Raw genomic sequence first — 13,618 nt, 5'->3', positions numbered from 1 at the left:
TCCGTAGATGATGCTGAAATGGTCAGAAGAGAGAGAGGTTTAATTCAGAGTGCACTGCCCATTTGACTACCGTGTCCTAGAGGGTTAAGGAAGGAAATGAGCCACCATCCAGTTAGGACAAAGGAAAAGCCCTATGGACTGTGGCAGCCGCAGTCCCCAGCACCGTCCAGGCACACAGTAGACCCTCTGTACATATGTATTAGCTGACTGACTAACGGGTTTTAATGCCATTCCACACATTCCAAACTAGTTTAGCCTATAAATTCCTGTAGCCTGACATTTCCCATTCAACAATCCACAACTTATCATGTTATCTGATCTTTTGATTTGACTGGTTTACTTAAAGACTGGAATTTGTAGGGCCTGATCCATAGAAAAATAGAAAACAAGTGGACTTAAGAGCAAAAAAAAAAATGTTTATTTATAACTCCAAAATTAAAGTCTGAAGCTAAAGCACGCTCTGATAATATGAGGCTTTTGTTTGATTGGATGATTAGTTTCATCTCCTATGGTTTCTCCTCCCCCCTCTTATTTATGGGGCTACCTATGCAAACGGCCCCAAGTAACACTGTCACTCATTCTTTGAAACACTTGTTTTCCTTCAGCAAGTATTTATCTAGTGCCTACTACGTGCTGGGCACTATGCTAGGTGCTAGACTAGCACAAACAAGACTGATAATGTCCCTGCCCTGTATGCCTTCTACCAAAGTGGCAGGTAAGTGCCTTATATATTTTGATTCTATTTCATTCTATTCTATTCTAATAGACTTAGACTTACATAATAAAATAATAACAAATATTATGTCAGTAGCAATTTTTAATTAACAAAGTATTTCCACAACCAATATTTTATTTGATGCTCAGAAAAAGCTCCATGGGAGGGTGTGGAGAAAAGGGAATCCTCCTGCACTGTTGGTGGGAATGTAAGTTGGTGCAGCCACTATGGAGAACAGTATGGAGGTTCCTTATAAAAACTAAAAATAGAGCTACCATATGACCCAGCAATCCCACTCCTGGGCATATATCCAGACAAAACTATAATTCAAAAAGATACATGCACCCCTATGTTCATAGCAGCACTATTCATAATAGTCAAGACATGGAAACAACCTAAATGTCCATCCACAGATGAATGGATAAAGAAGATGTGGTACACATATGCAATGGAATGCTACTCAGCCATAAAAAAAGAATGAAATAATGCCATTTGCAGCAATATGGATGGAACTAGAGATTATCACACTAAGCGAAGTAAGCCAGAAAGAGAAAGACAAATACCATACGATATCACTTATATGTGGAATCTAAAATATGACACAAATGAACTTACCTATGAAACAGAAACAGATTCGCGGACATAGAGAACAGACTTGTGGTTGCCACGGGGGAGGGATGGAGTGGGAGTTTGGGGTTAACGGAGGCAAACTATTACATATAGAATGGATAACAATAAGGTTCTACTGTATAGCACAGGGAACTATATTCTGTGATAAACCATAATAGAAAAGAATATTTTTAAAAAAGAATGTATATGTATGTATAACTGAATCAATTTGCTGTACAGCAGAAATTAACACAACATTGTAAATCAACTATACTTCAAATTAAAAAAAAAAGCTCTATGGGGTAGGAAAAGGGGACTAGTCTTACTGATGTTATTTTACAGATGACACCGTCAAGACACTGAACGTAATGACATTAGCGGACATTGTTCCTAAGGGACTGAGACTCACATGGGGTGGGGGACCTGGGACAAGGCAGGGGAGAGAGCACGAGCTAGCATCCAGTGGGGAAAAGACAGTCCATACACACTACCCACCATCACTGTTTGGCAATCTCTTAGGCTGGTTTATTTGTTCATTTTTGACTTTTACAGGACACATGCTGCTGCAACAGTTCTATTTATCACCATGCCTGAACCTCTTGCCTTGGGAGGTCTGTTGACCAAGGCTACCGTGGTCATCTTAAACAGATATCCTCCTCACTGGCATTTGGTGGGAACACCCCTCTCACCAGGTAACTTACCAGCCTCGCGAGCAAAGGACATGATCTTTGCCCAGACAAATTTACCAACATCACCTGCGGTAGTATTTACACCCCTTGAAGACAGACACTGTGGCTTCCTTTTATGAACTTCTATGAAAACCTTCTAAAAGCATTAAACAAGTGCATTATTGAAGAGGTCTCTTTAAGATCAAATCACGATAATTACACAGAAGAATATATTTTCATTTGGAAAGGATACCAAAGTCGTGAACACTAGATACCCAAAATAGAAGGAGTAAATCCCATGAAACAAAATCCTCAGGACTGATTGTATTTATGTCTGTATCTTTATGTTATTAGGCAGCTGGCCCAGCCCTGGACTGTCCAGCCGAGGGCTACCATTCAAGAGGACGTGTAGGCACTCTGCTCCCCAATGAGTCAGAGTGGGAGATTTCTACTAGGTTATCTAGTCTGATCAGCCCCTTATGCAAGACTTTTTTTCTTTTCGGTTAAAGGAGCAATATTTGTATCCCTTTGTGGTTTTTAAATTCTGAAGAAATCCAAAGAAATAACAGAAAAACAAAAAAAAAACACCAAAGCAAGGGAGTGTCAACTTGGTCAAGATAAGCATGTGCAAAAGCAGGGGCTGTCACTTCCATTTCCTCTCTAGATCTGGGGGTGAACAAAAGCAGCCGTCAGATGGAGCCCAAGTTAATCTTGAACGTTTCTTGCTTAATTTGACTATTTAAACTTTTTAATTTGTTTTTTTTTTTCTCTTCTACATCTTAAAAGAAGAGTAGAGTATTTTTAGATTAAAGAAATACCATATTTTGTAAGCAGGTGGAGAGCTAGAAAATTCCAGTCACCAGGTGTCACACTATCAAACAGCACACCAGGTGTAAAAAGTGGAAAAATAACCTTCTAGGGTATCTGGGGAAAATTCCAAGAAAGGCTAGACAGTGATTATCCTAACCCCTGGCAGCCATTTTGCTTTGCAACTTGACTACAAAGAAAATATGACTATTAAAAAGAGATGTGCTAATGAGGGACACTTTCAAATTCAAATCTAGGAGGAAGCCGACAGAGAGCAGAGAAGCCAGGAGTACCTGTTTTCAGCATCACCGGCTTTTTCTCTCATTATTCTCCAGCTGCCGTGTTCATCCATCCTTCACTAGCTGGTGGAAATCCTGCATAGCCTTCCAGCCTCAGATAAGACATCATCCATTCCAGGAAGGAAGGATATCTGGTTCCAGTCAATTCACCAACACTGTGCCAGCTAGTGAGGGGTCAGTAGCAATGAAAATAGATATTGGCCTCAAATTGCTGAGCATCTCATGGAAACAGAGATGCCACGCATTCAATAAACAACAAATTGATGGAATACCCAGCGTGGGCCAGGCACTATTCTAGCAACCCACATTCACATGGGTAGCTATCAAGGCCCAGTCCTGAGGAACAAAAGACAGTTGTAATATGTGTACCTGTATGAATTTATGCGACCATAAGCATGCAAGCGGTATTGCAGTTATTTATAAAAAGAATTAGAATTATTTCTAAAAATAACAATAAATAATGTTTCTATAGTAATTTACAGCTTACAAAGCACTTTCACATCAGGATCTTATTCAATGCTCACAAAAGCCCCATGGGATAGAAAGGACAGCTAGTTTTAATGACGTTATTTTACAGGTGACAAAAGCACAAGGAGTAAGCAAGTGGGGTATACTTAGAAACACGTGAACTGAACTAGAAACACTAAATTCAGGAAGGGGTTACCTTTAGAGATCCAGGAAGGGTAAGGAGTAGGATGGGAAAAGGGAACTGAGGTGACTTTAAGTTTATCTGCAACATTCTATTTACGTTATTTAAATAAAATACAAAGCAGAAGGGGCAAAAGGTGAACTTTAATTAATTCTTTCTGATGAATAAACAGTTTTTCCTCTATTAGACTCTGCTTTCCTGCATTTTGAAATATCTTTTCAAAAAAACAAAGGAGAAATGCAACAAAAAAGGAACTAATAGCCTTTAAGAATATTTATACTCCCCTCTGTTTTCATCACATATTACAAAAATCGAATGTGATCATAGAAGTGGAGATTCTAGCCTAGTAGTAGCAACAAGCATGTATAAACTATCCATTCCTTTTATTTTCTTTTTCGTTCTTTTCCTTTGCTTTTTTTCTTTCTTTTCTTTTCCCCTATACTCAGCAATTAAATTATTCTAAATTATTCTGTTATTTTATGTAACAGTTAGAGCAAGTTGTTTAAATGTCTTCATCCATTCATAGATTAGAGTGTCCTGAAGGCAGGGCCTTTGTCTCAGTCACCCTTGCGTATTTCAGGGACTGACATCACATCTAGTTAACAGGTACATAATAAATGTTTGCTACAGAACACACACACACACACACACACACACAGGGGACTTAATTCTAAATGGTAGTAGCAGTACCTGTTTCATTTATTTTTTAGTGCCCTGCTCTTTCATTAGGATTCAGTAATTTAAAAAAAGAAGTAATTTTTTAAAGAAACACCACCACTCAGGATCAAGTCACAATGTCTTTTAAGTGTGGCTGTCTGAATTACAAGTCCTCCTGAACTTGTAAGCAAGATTTGGTTGCATTATACTTGGAGAAAAATGAGGACTTGGTATTGATTTTTTTCCGCCTTGATCCAAAGAGAGTGCAGGTGTTTAAGCACTTATGAAATTGATTGACTCCCCTCTAGCAGCCAATTGATAATAAGTTTAAGCTTCAGAGTGAGGTTGTAAAAGGTTTGATTATATTAACAATACTAATAGTCATGGGTTCATAAATCTTAAGAGAAAGGATGCATATGTCACATATAATGCATGAAAAAGTTGTTCTTTTATCATGGATAACTCACTATTGTGCGGAGGCCTAGTTGATCAGCTATTCCATTATTTGAATAAGTATCTGATGTCTTGTTTTCTTTCAAGAAGGCAGGTGCAGGATGAAGCAGGAAGCCTGCCAAGAAAGATGATAAATTACCATTTGGTGCTGGCGACCAGAGCTCTACGATTGCAGGGCTGCCAGGAATTAAGAGGGAGAGTAACCAGAAACGAGGAGGGAAATGACTTCTGACTACAACTTTAGAGGTGTTTGCTTTTTGTCCTCATTATCTTTGTGGTATTTTAAGGGTCTCTGTTAGTTTTGTAACCTGCAAAATGAAGTGCTGTTTTAAAACAACCGTATACAACCTCAAAATATTATATTACACCTGCTGAGGTCAAACACTAAATCATAGTTGAGAGAGAACTGATCAGTGGAAGCAAATAAATGGCCTAAGTAGACAAATGACATGGTAAAGCAAAGGTGCAGTGTGGCTGCAGCTTTGTTTGGGAGGGACCTGAACTCTGTAGCGTTATCTTTGTTTGGGCTGAACTCCCGGGAAGCATTCTGCCCCAAGCCAAACTGAACACAGGTGTGCTCGGGTTGTGTTTCACCCTCCAAAACTCTGAAGAATTAAAAAATAACAATAGTAATGATCATAATCACAGTTTTTGGAATAAGTCTGTTCCGTGAACATCTCCTGCCTACAGGTTATCTTTTCTGCTATCCAAGTTTATAATTCCGTGTTTAATATTCATGCAATGACAATTGGGATCACCATTGGCCATGGCTGTTCTTAATTTATTAAATTCAACCAGGATTTATCGAGCACCTAAAAAGTCCCTGGCACTCAGCTGGGTGTTAGGGATATACAGATAGAAGACGCAGCCCCTCTGAAGTCATGGTGTAGTTGGGGAGAAGCAAATCCAGGGCAGTGTGCTCAACAATATGGTAATGATACAGGGAGCATAATGGGAGGGCCCCTGGGGAGCCAGGCAGGCTCAGGAAAGGGCTTCCAGGAGTGGTGACATCTGAACTGGGAAAGGGTCGGGGGTGGGTAGTTACTCGAGGTACTGGGGAAAGAATGAGCTAGAGATGTAGAGGTGAGCAACATAGCCCTTTTCAACACTCCAGCTTTCTGACAGTGTGGATGGCAAGATGTGAAACTAGAGGTTCTCAGGAGAGGCTCTCCACAAAGGATTCTGGATTTCAGATTAAGGAGTTTGGAATTTATCCTGAAATTAATGAGCTGTCCCTAAAGGACTTTGAGCAGGGGAGCCGTGTGATCCATTAGCATTTGGCAACAAATATTTACAATACAATATGGTGGGCACTCTGACAGAAACATGATCTAAGTACTATGCGAACACAGAAAAGCAGCTCTTTACCGTGGGTATGGATTGGGGTAAGTCCAAGGTGGGTTTTAGAGGATCAATAGGAGTTCACCATACACAAAGGGAATAGATAGCATCTCTACTAGATGAGAGTGGTGGGGGAGAGATTGAGAGAGAGAGAAGGAAAGAAAGAGAAAAGGAGAGAAAGAACAAGAAAAATAAAAGAGAGAGAAAAAGAAAAAAATTTCAACAGAGTTTTGAAAAACTAAAGAGAACCTCAGATTAGATTTTGATTATCGGTTTTCTGTTAATAATCATTTAGCAACATCTAGATCTTACCAATGAAAAGAAATCCAAAACATGTCAGATGATAAATAAAAGGAGTTGTAACCATTTCTCACTTTATCAAAACTAAACTTGTTACCATTCTTCAGTTATGGCAATATCTGAGTGAGATAATTTTGACAGTTTCCCAGAGCAAGGTAGCAAAGAATTATGAAACAGAAGACAAAAACAAGGACCCAGAAATATGATTTGTATTATTTGTTTGGCCAGGGACAAAGCAGTAATTCTGGAAATATTTATCTGTTTTTGTTTTTTTTTCTCAGCTCTAAACAGCAGGACGGCACCTTATTACGTGTCACAGAAGAGCTATGTAACTTTATGCAAGCCACAGTGGCCTGCCCTGAAAAGCTGGGTGCTGGGTGGGCTCCTCTCCATTTGGGGTTCAGCACCTACACCTGTCATTTGCACTCTAAATTGATAATCAGTTGTTGCCACACTTTAAGTACAACCATAGATTAACGACAACAACCAGACAAATAAGCCACATTGAAATAGTCATTCTCGGGAAGATACAATGTTTAGATGCAATTTCCCACAGAGGTGAGACCAAATCCACTCTTTACATTTCCCTTGTGTCAGCCCTAGACTGTGGCTTTGAATCAGAGTGAGAACAGAAAAGTGCAACAGAGAGAAAAGAGACCCATCTGCTGGGCAGCTGGGTCTGCCCCTTACCACTTGGATGACTCCAGCAAGACACTGTCTCTGAGCCTTGGTTTACTCATCTGTAAAATGGAGACAATAATGCCTATTTCACTGGATTTTTATGAGAGAAAAGGAGATAGAGTAAGTAAAGCACTTAGAACTGTGACTAGTGCTTAGAAAGAGTTAAGTAAACGGAAGCTCTAGGAGAATGACCACGAGGCTGGATTGCTCTGACCACGATGAAGAGAAAGGACACTGGAGGATGTGGGCATTCATGGCCTATGGATCCCCACTCAAATTCTGTCTTATCACCAGGACGTCTTATCACCAGGACGTGCATTGCAATGGTCTGATTTGTTTCCACCATGCCAATACCTTTTGATAACTAATTCAAAATAATTCTTTCAAAAATAAACACAGCACTGAATACTGGCCACACGGTGCTATACCTGCCACCCTAATGCTGGAGGGCATGTCTTAACAACATAATTTCAGCTCCACCAGCAACTCTGTGTTGTGCTGGGCTCGTCACTTAACTGTCCTGGCACATTCTCCCACCTATGAAGTGAAAGGTGTGGACTCTCTAATTTCACGATTGTACCTCTGTCGAACTTATTAATCTTCAGGAGGCAGTGTCTAGAGATCTAAGAGGTGAGAATAGGAGGTGGTATGGGAATAGGATGACTCATTTGAGCATGGCTTTAGGCAGTGCCGTGGAACAAACACAGGTAAGAAGAGGAACACACTCTGCTGGGACAAAACATTGACCGTGACTGTGTTATATCTAGTTTCCGAGCCTCGTAACTGTGTTGACCTTAAAAGAGACACGGTCAGTCTGCTCAGTTTAACCACGTTTAAACCAAGGAAGAGGATGCCAAGAACACTGAGTGCTTATTACGTGCCGAGGGCTGTGCTGAATCATTGCATCCCCACGGCAGCCCACTGGACAAACTGAGGCCCAGGAGCGATCTCTCACATTCATAAAGATCACGCAGCTCGTCAGCAACGATCCCAGGCGTCTGCCTCTGAGGTCCGTGCAGCCAGCCATTAGGTTGAACTGCCCCTCGTGAGAAACTGTTCTGAAAACTTGATCTCATTTAATGCATTTTCAATAAAAAGCACCCTTATGTTCTAACGCACTGCCTCTGACACCTGATACAGAGACTGCATGCAGTGGGGTTCATTTTCCTACAGCAAATCGACTCATAGGAAATAGTGTAAGGTCAAGACTAGATAGAACTGCAGACCTTGAATCACTGAAAGTCTCTTTCTCTAAAGAGAATTTAGAGACCCGTGAGTCTGAACTCCTCCTTATACACAGGAGAAAAGTAAAGCCCAGGGAGGTAAGTAACTTAGTTCCCCGGACACAGCTAATGAGAGGCCACAGTGAGAAGGACAGTGCAGGCCTCCTGACCAGCTTAGCGTGTGACCTGCCTTCTCTGTCTCTTGACTGTCACCCAAGCGTGCCTTCTCCTTAAGTACTTTTCCAGGCTCTCTGCTTCCAATAAATCACAAGTTCATTATATGCACACGTAAAGCCTCGTTTGCTCATTCGTTCCAGTTTATTTTTATGCTACCTGCGTGTTCCCAGCAGACAAGAAGCAGAGGAATATTTTTAACACAGGTTGTTTTGCTCCACCTCCAACACCTGATGATGTTTAGCTGTTAGGACATTAGTCATTCCTTCTGTGCTGGTGGGACTCAGTCTCTGACCATCTGGGAGCTGGAATTCATGTTTCCAGCTTAGATCCACCAGCGACCCATTGGGTGACCACTGGGAGGCCTTGCCCAGGTTCAGTTTGATAAGAGAAAGAGTATGACTCCCCTCTTCCACTTAGGGTCACTAAGGTGTAAAAAAAAAGGTAATAACAGAAGAATAAGAATGTGTTCTGTGTACATAATATACTATCTAACTAAAACTATAAATATTTAATGGATATCAATGATTGCTTTTAATAGTTAGGTTAAAAATAAACACAGCATTACATATTGGGCGTACTCTACTGTAATGGAGAGTGTGATGCTCTGCTAGAGGACACATCCTAACTGTAATTTTAACTCCATCACCAACCCTGCAATCTTGAGCACATCATTTACCTCTCCTGGCATATTTTCTCCTCTATGAAATGAAAAGTCTGGATTCCTTAATACCTAATGTCATGACTAAAAATCTGTCTAGTTTATTAATATACAGGATGCTGTGTCTAAAGGTCTAAGACTAAGAATAAGGCGGTGGTATGGGAATAGGATAATTAAATTACTTTAAGAAACCAGAAATTAGGGAAAAGAAGAAGAAAGAAAATGAGGAAGAGGAGGGGGGAGGAGGCAGAGGAGGAGGGGAGGGGGAAGGGGAAGGGGAAGAGAAGCCCTTGTGTCTTACATGATAATTTCATGGGTCTGAAGCAGCATTAATATATCCGCAGTTTCAGACTAACACACTTGCAGAATTCCTCCGGATACTGGTTATTTGAACTAGGAAAGTTAAAGTCTGGAAAGCAGAAAGAAATGATATTTGTTACACGCTCATGGTGATATGCTGTCCAGGGTCAAGAAAAATCCTCCCAAGAGCACCCCTCTTCTCCCCGCCCCTGCCTGCTTTCCCAGTTCAACTCTCCTTTCCAGACTCAGGATAAGCTATTCCTCACAGCTTACTCAGGGCCAGAAAACATTCTATGTGCTTTATCACGTATTCAATTATTTAATGCTCACAAGGACCCTAGGAGGTAGGTACTGTTAGTAGTCCTATTTTATAGGAACATAATTTGAGACACAGAGATATTAAGTACTATACCCACGGCCACACAGCTGTCAAACAGCAGAGCAGGATTCTAGCTTAGAGTAGTTGCAATGTCTGTGCTGTTAAGCACATACTCGACTGTCTCCAATGAGATGCTCTTGTGTCCTTTACATATGAGATAGTTAATCTCGAATTCATTTAGATTGAGTCTTATCTTTAAACTGAGGACAAAAAAATCCTACCTCCCTGGGTTGTAGTGAGTATTAAATTTGTTTAACACCTGGTATATATGAAGGGCTCAATATTTTTTTTCTCTTTCCCCTAAGATGCTCAAGTTAGGGCTCTCCATTTCTCAGCTTACAGAGCTATCATTCTTCTTGTGTGCCATTTGCTACCCTTTCTCATTGTGGCTGATTTGGAACCTGATTTTTCATATATGCGTTCTTCTGGGCATAGAAAAAGATATTTGTTTTCCTGGCATGTGTGTGTGTGTGCACGAGCTTGTTTCAAACCATATTTTCATTTGGATGGAGTAAATGAATCCTTTTCAAGGTTTAGCATTTGCTGTCTGAAAAAACAGAATTAGAGCCTTTTCAAATTTGATAAACGGAAGTTTCCAGCTGCTATTCTTTCAATCTAGCCAAACACTTTATGCTCAGTTTGAAAGTGGTCTCCTTTAGTTTCCAAGCTCCTAATTGATACACCAAGATTGAACTCTCTTTCCTCCTGATATCTTAACTGCTCGGTTCTAAATTAACTGCTCCATTCCATTTAGCATATTTTAGAGTTTTCTTTCATGAGAAAAGGGATGATCTCTGGAGAAAAAATAATCACTTTTTTCCCATCTATAGTTTATTTTTTTAAATTTAAAGTAAATGCCTTACCTAAGTTCATTTGGATTTCAATCCTTAAATTCCAACTCTATATTTTTATCAGCATCTTCTACATTTCCATTTTCCTGTGGCTGATAATCCAAAAAGAAGAAACTTGTTTCTATGGTTATTTCATCTAGAAGCTTCAGGAATAATTATTGTATTGGAAAGTTTGACAAAAAAGAAAGAAAACAAGTTAACAGAATTAGAAAAGAAGACATATCTTTTAAACTATATAAGAATATCATGAATAACCATATACCAATAATTTTGAAACCTATATTAAACACATTAAGTTTTTTGGAAAATAATGTGAAGAGCCAATACTGATGCAAGAAGAAAAAGAAAGCTAATGCACCAACATGTTAAAGATATTGAAATTATATGCCTAAGATCCTTTCCCTCCCCTACAAAACAGCCCTAAGCTCAGATAGTTTTATGCCAAACTTCAAGAGAATCAATAATCCTGATCTTAAATAAACTGTTCCAAAGCACAAAACAATATGGAAAGGAGCCCAATTCGTTTCGTGAGGCTATGAGTTTATACGAAAAATTAGGTAAAGACATATAAGAAGAAAAAAATTAATTTTATTTAATAAAATAGATGCGAAAATCCCCCAAAATAAAAATTTTAAAAAATAAAAAATGTATCATGATCAAGTAGTTCTTTTTTTCCCAAAAGTGAAGATAAATAGACATTTAAAAAATCCATTCCATTCATGTTAATGGACTAAAGGAGAAAAATTACATGTTCACCTCAGTATATACTGGAAAAAAATTTAATGAATTTCAATACCAAGCCAATATTTTTAAGAAGTTAAAACTACAAATAGGAGAGAACTTCTATAACATGGTAACAAGCTACCTACCAAAAACCTATAGCAAGCATTATATTTAATGAAAAAAAATTTCAGTCATTTTCTTAAATGTTGGAAAAAGACAAGGGTGACTACTCTCATTATCATTCTCCCTAGTGTTTGTGGAAGTTTATAATACCTTTCCTAATTATCCCCTGTCCTCTGTACTAAGTCCATCTCTAGGCAGCTCTCCCCTGGGACCCTCCCCTTAGCAGAGTGGACTTCCCAGGTCATGGCTATCAAGTTTGGCCACGCCACGTCCAACAGAAGCTCTAAGGGTTACCATGTGGTTCTGCAATTGCTCTTTTCCTTCTGCCATCAGAAGGCCATTTCTCAGACAGGGGCTGCTTCTTCCACTGGATCACAGTAGAAAGGAGATAGGACTGCAGCCAACCATAGCCAACTGTTACCAATGGGTAGATGCGATTAAGAAGTTAAGACTTGATTTTGGAAACCTCTGAGATTTGAGAGTGTTTCTTATCATATCATAACCTAATGAGAGCTGACCAATACACTCCTGAAGGTCTTATCCAACATGAACATTTTTTAAAAATTAGATATAAGGGCTGCAAGAGAAAAGGCAAAAAAATCATAATTAGATGATATGATTTATGATAAAAACCCAATAAATTCAAAAAACTACTAGAACTCATAAATTTCAAGCAGGTTGTTGCATATAAAATCAATTAAAACATCAGTAACTTACACTAGTAAAAACATAAAAATGACAATCATCCCAAAACAGTGGACCATAAATTCCCATCTCTTATGTGTGGGCTGCCCATAGTGACTTCTTTCCAAAGGGTACAGTACAAAAAGGGGGATGAAAAGAATAACTTCACAGTGGAGACCCCTGACAAACACTACCTCAGCTGAGTGATCAAGGTCAACCTCCACATTGATAAGTCATGTCGACAGCATCTATTCTTGACATGATGTGATGAGAACGGGACTTTACCTCTGTGATCTTCCTCCTCAAAACCCACAACCCCAGTCTAATCACAAGCAAAAACATCACACAAACCCTAACGGGGGAACATTCTACAAAAAGCCTGACCAATATTCCTCAAGTTGTCAAAGTCATCAAAAATAACCCCCACTTCAGCCCATGTATTAGTCAGGTTTACTGTGACAATTCTGGGTAACAAACAACCCCGCTCACAATGTTTTACAACAATAAGTATTTATTTTTCACTCTCCAGCTTATAGATTGGGTTGTGGGTCTGCTGCGCGTGGCTGAGTTCAGCTGGACTTGACTCTAGTAGGTACCCAGGATACACCTTAGGTTTAAGTCAGCTTCTCAGGTCTCTCTCATTCCTTTCACTGGAATGCACCCTTGGCTAGATGATACATTTGTTTACAAAAGAACAAAAATGGGAAAACTTTCTATAGTAAGCCTCAGAAGCATTTTTGATTATTGATTAGGTCTTTTTCTATGGTAAAGGAAAATGAAACTAGCTCACTTCAAAATATGTTTCTAGAAATCATTTTTTCCTCCACTAGATAAAAATATGCTTTTCAAAAATCATCTCTTTTTTTCTCCACTCAGAAAAAAGAGAAACAAAAAAGCCCAAGAACATAATATTACAGACCAAGCATTATATGATTTGTCAAGATGAGCTCTATCTTCAGACCTTGACAAATCACATATGGAAGGAAGTCATATGGAAGAAAGGGACAGTTTTGATGAGTGATGCTGGGATCAGATGTGGATGGCTAACCTCTGTCCACATGCTGGGCTCTGACTGGCACCCTGCATCTGTCAGTCAGCATATGGATGAGCTGCCCTATCTCATCTGTCACATGAAAGAGCAGGCATGCTAGGTGTCCTTACTGATGAAAAAACAGGACATGCCCCTCTTTGCCTGTTCACTGTAGCAACGTGGACATGTCACAGAGGCTCTACATGGGGAAACCACCCTGGGGGAGGGCTTAGTAACACCTTAAGACCATATTTTTCAAGTTATTCCATAGAAGTACCTCTTTTCCCAGAG

This window comes from Eubalaena glacialis, chromosome 11, assembly GCF_028564815.1.
Source record: "Eubalaena glacialis isolate mEubGla1 chromosome 11, mEubGla1.1.hap2.+ XY, whole genome shotgun sequence".
Taxonomy (NCBI): Eukaryota; Metazoa; Chordata; class Mammalia; order Artiodactyla; family Balaenidae; genus Eubalaena; species Eubalaena glacialis.
The sequence above is the reverse complement of the archived record's forward strand: the minus strand, read 5'-3'. Positions refer to the sequence as shown.